The 8707-nt window shown below is 43.5% G+C and overlaps 1 pseudogene; it reads left to right on the forward strand.

The window, feature by feature from the left end:
• The first annotated feature begins 267 nt into the window (after positions 1–267).
• On the forward strand, positions 268–1272 carry LOC116890117 (annotated as a pseudogene).
• The last annotated feature ends 7435 nt before the right edge of the window (positions 1273–8707 follow it).

The raw sequence follows: 8707 nt of genomic DNA on the forward strand, positions 1-8707 counted from the left end.
TCTGAAACAAAATTGCTTCAAAACTACCTTTAAGTTGCTGATCCATTTAAAGAAAATGGAACAAGAAACAGATGATTCTTCATAGACATTGCTCTGTTTGTTTTTACAAGAAAGATAGAACCAATACAAACGTGGCCTTAAGTCAACAGATGAGTAAGTAACCCCCATATAGATATGCACTTAAAATTCTAAAATAGGGCTCTCTGCTCCTCCCTGTTCCAGAGACAGCCGCATCTTCTCATGCAGTGCCAACCTCATCTCATAGACAAGATGGTGAAGGTCAGTGTGAACGGATTTGGCCGTATTGGGCGCCTGGTTACCAGGGCTGCCTTGTCCTCTGCATCTGGCAAAGTGGAGACTGTTGCCATCAACGACCCCTTCATTGACCTCAACTACATGGTCTACATGTTCCAGTATGACTCTACCCATGGCAAGTTCAATGGCACAGTCAAGGCTGAGAATGGGAAGCTTGTCATCAACGGGAAGCCCATCACCATTTTCCAGGAGTGAGATCCCGCTAACATCAAATGAGGTGACGCTGGTACTGAGTATGTCGTGTAGTCTACTGGTATCTTCACCACCATGGAGAAGGTTCACTTGAAGGGTGGGGCCAAAAGGGTCATCATCTGTGCCCCTTCAGCCGATGCCCCCATGTTTGTGATGGGTGTGAATCACAAGAAATATGACAACTCCCTCAAGATTGTCAGCAATGCATCCTGCACCACCAACTGCTTAGCCCCCCTGGCCAAGGTCATCCATGACAACTTTGGCATCGTGGAAGAGCTCATGACCACAGTCCATGCCATCACTGCCACTCAGAAGACTGTGGATGGCCCCTCTGGAAAGCTGTGGTGTGATGGCCGTGGGGCAACCCAGAGCATCATCCCTGCATCCACTGGTGCTGCCAAGGCTGTGGGCAAGGCCATCCCAGAGCTGAATGGGAAGCTCACTGGCATGGCCTTCCGTGTTCCTACCCCCAGTGTATCTGTTGTGGATCTGACATGCCGCCTGGAGAAACCTGCCAAGTATGATGACATCAAGAAGGTGGTGAAGCAGGCGTCTGAGGGCCCACTGAAGGGCATCCTGGACTACACTGAGGACCAGGTTGTCTCCTGTGACTTCAACAGCAACTCCTACTCTTCCACCTTTGATGCTGGGGCTGGCATTGCTCTCAATGACAACTTTGTAAAGCTCACTTCCTGGTATGACAATGAATATGACTATAGCAACAGGGTGGTAGACCTCATGGCCTACAAGGCCTCCAAGGAGTAAAAAACCCTGAACCACCCACCCCAGCCGAGCAAGAATATCTGAGAACAAGAGAGAGGCCTTCAGTTGCTGAGGAGTCCCCATCCCAACTCAGCCCCCAACACTGAGCATCTCTCTCACAATTCCATCCCAGACCCTCATAATAACAGGAAGGTTCTAGGGAGCCCTCCCTTCTCTCTTGAATACCATCAATAAAGTTTGCTGCACCCACAAAAAAATTCTAAAATAAACAAATAAACACACAAACAAACAAACTGTGCATTTCCTGTTAAGTGGGTATGTTTTAATACATTTTGATTTATCTATCAAATACATGTTATGTTCATTCTAAAGGCAGATTTCTCATTTCGAATATTTTCTCATTCAATTGAATGACTTGAACAATTGAGTGAATGAACAAGTGAATGTTGATTCACAAACTAATGAGAAAATGAATAGCTAAATAAAATAGGAAATTCTCCTAATATACATCCAATTTTATATCCCACAGCACTGATCAGGGAAAGCAGTATTTGCTCTTTTGTTATTGGTCCTATAACTTGCTAAACCATATAATAAACAAATTCAGAGATGGGTTCTTTTAGTTTTTTCTTTCTTCTAAAGCTCCTGAAGTTCTTTTCTCATCTCCCTATTTGTTTCACCTGTGTGCATGGATGAAAGACTCTGAGTGAAAAAGCCCAATGAGGTGAGAATATATCCCATGGAACTCCCATTGAGGACTTTGCTGAATGGGCTTACACCCTCCACACTCAGATGGCCATCTTTGTTCCTCCCAAGGAAACTGGACACCCTTAATCCAAAAAGAATGCAATGCTGATCAAAACAGGAGAGGCAGGATAGGGCTGCAATCCTTTATTTTTCAAAGAGCATTCAGAAGAGAGGAGAGGAAATCTGTAAGTAGCTCGCCCAGATCTCCTGAATGCAGAAGTGAAATCACGCTAACACCTGCCTCACCTACTCACCATCACCCTGATGAACACAGCAAGAGTCTGTTGGGAAGAGAAACCTGTGCAAAACTACAAGCGAAAGAGCTGGGGTAGAAACAATGAAGTTTTGATATTGCCTTACAAAAAAATAAATATGCTTTTTAATAAACCTCGAAGCAGTGCAGCAAAGGAGGACTTGTGATTGGACAGAACGAGGCTTAAATGGCAGATGAGATGCCTGGTGTTCTAGGTCCCCGAGCATCTTTGAAATTCTGTTTCATTCTGTATTAAATGTATATAGTAAGACCTTTGTGGTAAGCATTATAGAAAATATAGATATGATACGCAGAGCCCCACCCCACAATTCCACAGAAGTTAACATTTCTTGATTTGCAGCTAAAACTTTTATTTCAGTCTGGATTCCAAGCGCTACCAATTGTTATCCTGGGGTAATGATAACCAAAGTGGATAGATCTTCCAAAAGTTTAAAAACTACTATCCAAAAATATACAAGAAACTCTTCAAGAGAGTGGCACTGGCAAAGATTCTCTGAATAGAACAGGAAATACTACCAAGAACTGACAAACGGGATGGCATTAAACCAAAAGGCACAGTGAAGGAAGCAAAAAAGGATAAGACAGAGCCTGAAAATAGGAGGAATCTCTGGAGGAATTCGTCCAGAGGAAAACGACTATCCAGAATATGTGAAGAATTCAAAAACTGTAAAATATAAGGAATAAACAATTCAATCAATTAGTGGGCACATTAATTGAACTACTTCCCAACAGAAGTACAAATGGCCAATAAGGTCACAAGCAAATGTTCAGCAGGTTTAATCATCGGGAAAGTGAAAACTACAGTACGCTGAGATTCCAACTCACTCCAGTCAGAAGGGTCATCAAGAAAATAAAGCCCACAAATACTGTGGAAAGGGGAGACCACTATTCGCTGTTGGTGAGAATGGAAGGACAGCCATTACGGAAATTAGTATGGAGACTCTTCAACTAAAAATATAAACTGTATATAGTCCAGCTACCCCACTCCTGGGAATACATTCAAAACACTCAAAGGAATATGTAAACTGAAATGACAAGGGACAACTCCACCTGCATCAAGTTCTACAAGGTTGATTGATGGTTAAACTTTCAGTGAACATTGTGTAGGCCATGATCCAGATCAGCTTAGGCTATGGTTTGCCCCCCTTCAGAGCTTCAGGCATCTTTTAAGAAGAATAAAATCATGTCCTTCACAGGAAATGGGTGAAACTAGCAAGCATCGTTTGAAGCAAAATGAGACAGACTTGGAAAGATAAGCATTGCATGAATTATCTCACCTGTGGGATCTACAGAAAGAAAATAGGAAAGGTGCCATGAGACCAGAATAGTAAGCACACTGAAAACAAAGCGAACCAGGAGGAGAGCATAGCATTAGGGAGATAGTGAATAGGAGTGGGTGCGTTTATTAAAGTACGCATATGCATTTTTGAATCTGAAACCCATAATTTTGTTCAAGTCAATGGTGCTATTTTTAAAGACATAGATAGATATATTTAATCTCTTTTAATAGGTACATGTATGTGGTGCTGCATGTTGCTTGTCTACTCAGTCGACTGCCAACTAGACCACAAGCAACAGGAGGAAAGAGTCTCATCTGATGTGCTGTTGGTTGTCATCTGGGGTACCCCTCACTTATCAGTGTCACCCTCTGTCCCTTTATCTTCATGACAAACTGGGAACAGAGCTCTACCTGAGAAGGGTCTAGAAAGCAAGGAAGATAGAAGCCACAGTCTTTATATAAGTCAATTTCAGAAGAGCGAACCACCATTTTGTAGCATTGAATTTACTGCAAGTCAGTCCATCCTACGGAGATGCATAAGGTGACTGTCAAAACTCAAGGCCAGCAAACCCCATCTGAAAATCGTGCATGCCACAGACACATAGTTCAAAACCAATTTTTTTTTCAACTTTTGATATCCTCTTTTATTCTGAGGGGGGGTAAATTTTTAATTAATATTTTAAGAATTTCATACGTTGTATTAAGATAATATTTGTGTCATTTTTTACTTCAGTCCATTGAGTTCTATCAGTACTGCCTCCACACTCTCTGATATGTGACCATCAACTACAGCATGGTAGACTTACCAGGAGCCACACCTTTCTCTCACTTCTGAAGAAAAAAAAACCTGATTCAAATGGATCAATGACCTCAACATAAGACCTATTACTTCAAACCCAATAGAGGAGAAAGTAGGACATGTACTTGAACTTATGGGCATAGGAAGACCTTCTTAACAGGGTCCCACCAGTGTAGGCATTAAGACCAACAATTAACAAATGGGATATCATGAAACATAAAAAGCTTTGGTGCAGCAAAGGACACCTTTATTAGCAAGAAGAATTAGAAAAAAATTTCCTACAGAATCAGGAAGATCTTCCCTGCTAAACATCTGCATATAACAAGAACTATTTAAAAAAAAAAGCTAAACAACATGAAAACAACTCAGTTTAAAGATGGTGCATGGAAGTTAACAGAGAGTTCCTCAAAGAAATATAACCAAGAAACAGTCAAATGAATGTTCATCATCCTTAGCCATTAGGGAAATGCCCATCAAAATCACTTTGAGATTTCATCCTAAGCCAGTCAGAATGGCTATGGTTTAAAAGAAAGGCAATGGCAAATTCCAGGGTGGCCATGGGGAAAAAGGAACACTTACCCACTGCTGATGGGAGTGCAAACTGCTGCAGCCACTGTGGAAATAAACATGGGGTGGCCTCAGAAAGCTAGAAATAGTTCTACCACAAGATCCAGCTATATCACTGCCAGGTATCTACCCAAAAGCATCTATGTTCTACTACTAAGATACTTACTCGACCATGCCCATTGTGGCTCTGTTCACAATAACCAGAAACTGTCCAATTTGACTCATATCAAATATACCATAAGGAAGAGGGGAGAAGGAGGGGTTCCGATTTATTGGTTCTCCAGACATCCCTTACTACCTCCCCTAGGCTCCTCCCACATGGAACCCATGCATGCAAAGCTGCCTTCCTCGCTCTTGTCTTCCCTACATCTTTTCTCACTGAAATTAAAGAATGTCCAGTCAATCTAGAGGCTGAGATTGCAATGTTAATTTCATTATTCTTTATAAGCAACAATGTTTTAAAATAATAAGCAGAAAGGGGAATTGTGAGTTCCAAACCAGCCTAGGTAACTTGTTCCATCACCTCTCCTCCATAAGCATGCTCAGAAAACTGGATTCTTCATGGGTAGGAAGAAAGAATCATCCAATATGGTGGTGGTGCTGGTGCTGGTGCTGGTGCTGGTGCTGGTGCTGGTGCTGGTGCTGGTGCTGGTGCTGGTGCTGGTGCTGGTGCTGGTGGTTGTTAGCTATCATACCCTACCGGAGGACATTGCCTCTGGCTTTGGGCTGCCCAGACGAAGACCTTTCTTTCCAGTCAACAGATGTTGCCTAGGTTTACAGTAATAGGCATATCACATGCCTCAGTTAATTACTGTTCTGGGTGAAATGGCTCAGGCCTCTCAGTCCAGCTACTTAGGAAGCTAAAAAGGAAATCACTGGAGGGCAGGAGGCAGAAGACAGATTAGGTAACACCAGAGAAGAGTAGAGAGGGAAAAGGGGAGGAAAAAATGAAGAAGGGAAAAAATGCTTGCAGTAAAACAGTGCGACTCAGCTGATTTAGTTCCCATCACCTCTACATACATGCACCTCCCTCAGAATCCCTCTCAGCATCCTCTCAGAAACATAGAAAGTGCCAAGGTAGAGACAGCATCATCACCCCCACTGACTTTACTGAAAACCAACCACCTCCTTTCTCAATTTGCAATTGTCATCTGCCACCCTGTTCCCAATCCTTTGATATGGACTATTAGGTATGTGAAAAACTATGGGATAATGTGTGCAGAGTCAAGAAGTCTCTGATCCCTTTCCTCTCTCTTTACTACCATTGTGATGGTTTGAGTAGGAATGGACATCATAGACTCATGTGTTTGAATGTCAGACAATAGGGAATAATGCTGTTAGGAGGTATAGCTTTGTTGAAAGTCATGTGTCTCTAGGGGGTGGGCTTTGAGGTCTCAGAAACTCTATCTGTGCCCAATGTGGCATTCTTTCCCTACTATCTGTGGATCCAGAAGTAGAACTCTCAACTCTTTCTCCTAAACCACGTCTGCCTGCATGCCACCATGCTCCCTGCCATGATGATAATGGACTAAACCTGTCCTTTAAGCCAGCCCCAATTAAATGCTTTCTGTTCCAAAAGTTGCAATAGTCATGGTGTCTCTTCACAGCAATAAAGTCCTGACTAAGACATAAAGACCCTCTCTTCATTCTCTACCTAGAAACACTTCTGATTCCGGGTCACAGGGATCACAGGTACCAAGAACCATTTTGGATATGTTGAATCTGAGCTATGCCTGGAGAATGTATGAAGTGTTCAGCAATACTGAGAGTGAGAGATCACCCAGGACCACGCCATGACACATGACACAGTGACAGCTGCCTTGACTTCCATTTGGTACAAATGATAATGGTGCCAAGGACCCCGGGGTGCAGCCAGGGAAGGACTCCCCACACTGTCTTCTCTGCCGTGGAGACACCAGGTTGATTTGAATCCCTAGCTCCGTTTTGTCAACACCACAGGCTTTTTATTTGACAGCCACTATTCATACAACACGTATGCTCTTCCCTCTGCCATAAATCCTTGCTTAAAGAAGCAAAATAAGAAAAGCCGCCATCATCCAGGCTCTGGGGCTCTAGACAATAGCAGGAGCGTGGCTGCCAGTGTCCAGTGAAGGACCCACTGTGCCTCTGTGGCCTCCTTATCTTCTATCTCCTGCCCGCACCATGGTGCTTGATTTTCCTGCATGTTTTCATGACTTCTCCCCTACAGCTGCTTTGACAGAATTTGCCGGCTGCCGGCTCATGCAAACAACCCTCTTCTTGTGCTGGGTGCCTCTTGTCTTCACTCCAGGCCGCAGGGGAGAGAGCGAGTCTTTGTGGCTTACCTTCAATAGCTCTCTGAGTCCAAAGCCCTCGTGGGCGCTGGCAGGCCAGCCGGCCAGCCCGTGAATAGAGGATGTTGTTCTGTTTCTCTTTGCAAAGCCGGCCTCTGGGCATCAGAAATGGATCCACATCCTCAGCCTACTAGCTCAGGGAAAGATTCATGGGTGAGCTGGCAGATGGCCAACTATGAAGATTTTTTTTTCCTTGGTGTGTGGGCACACATTCAAGTCCCTTACAAAATGCTTCTAGAAACCCTGGCCCCACTGGGGTAATATTGGCATCCCTGCCGTCCCTGACTCCTTCAACACCACCTTTACCTCCCTGTAAGTATTTATTGTGGCTCATTCTGCAGTAGAGGAAGCAGTATACAAACAGACAAGTGATTTCCACGTAGCCACTTAGCTGCAAAATTACAACTAAGTGTAGGGCCACAGACAGTTTCAGGGATGCTCAGAGCCCCCTAGAAAAGACACTTAATTCATGTATAAGCCACAGAGAAGATAATGTACTCCAGCCTGGACACTAGGGGTTATGCCTCCATCATCTAAGGAAATAGGGGGAAATGACTGTGTCCACTTTTCAGGCACAAGTCCCTCCTCTGAGCATCTGATAATCTTCTAGAAGAAAAAAGAGTTGGTCATGATGCTGATATGTTAAGGTGAATTGGCTCTGCCCCTTTAAACCATACTTTCTGTACCTAAGCATTTCTAAAATGTTCAACTTGGCCTTCACTGTACAATGTAAAGCAGACCCAGGACGTTACCCCAGGAACAGGTAAGAAAGGCTCAAGAACTACATGACTTCATTAAGCCAATTCTCACTGTCTGCTTTCCCTCTGGCAATATGGGGTTGCCAACATCACCACCTAGGGTATCAAAATGATTAAATGAAAGAAAGCAAGGGTTGTGGGAATAATATCAGCCTTTTACATTGTCTCTGTCGCACTGTTGCTATCAGAGTCCTGGTAGAAGGCTCAGTAGTATAGAAGAAACTATCATACAAAGCACCCTGGTGGCCCAAAGTAGTCATTATCAACTCCCATTAGTCATATAATAAGAACTTTATGCTCCCTAAGAGGAATGTCATGTTCCAGAAACCCACACAGCTTCCTCATGTGCAAAGAGACTGGCGATGATGAGAGACCAAGAGAGGCCTGGTTGACAGTTATTGGTGAATGCTGTCAGCATAATGGATGAGTCACATTGATGTGTTTTATTTGATACATAAGTTTAAAGCATTAAGGATTTTAAAGTCGGAGCCCTGTATAGAGGCAATGATCGAGGAGACTGGAGTTCCCCTCCCTATGCATGACAGGCACGGTCTGCTGCCTTGTCAACCCTGCAGCTCATGGTCAGCTGCATGTGCTATTATGATTTGACTGCTGTGGTCCTTTTAGGAAGTAGTGTGTTCGTGTATCTTAGGAGAACACTAACAGCTACAAATAGCAGATCTCAAGCATCTGCAGTGTGGAATTTCATATCAGAGAAAA

This window comes from Rattus rattus, chromosome 1 (assembly GCF_011064425.1).
Source record: "Rattus rattus isolate New Zealand chromosome 1, Rrattus_CSIRO_v1, whole genome shotgun sequence".
Classification (NCBI taxonomy): domain Eukaryota; kingdom Metazoa; phylum Chordata; class Mammalia; order Rodentia; family Muridae; genus Rattus; species Rattus rattus.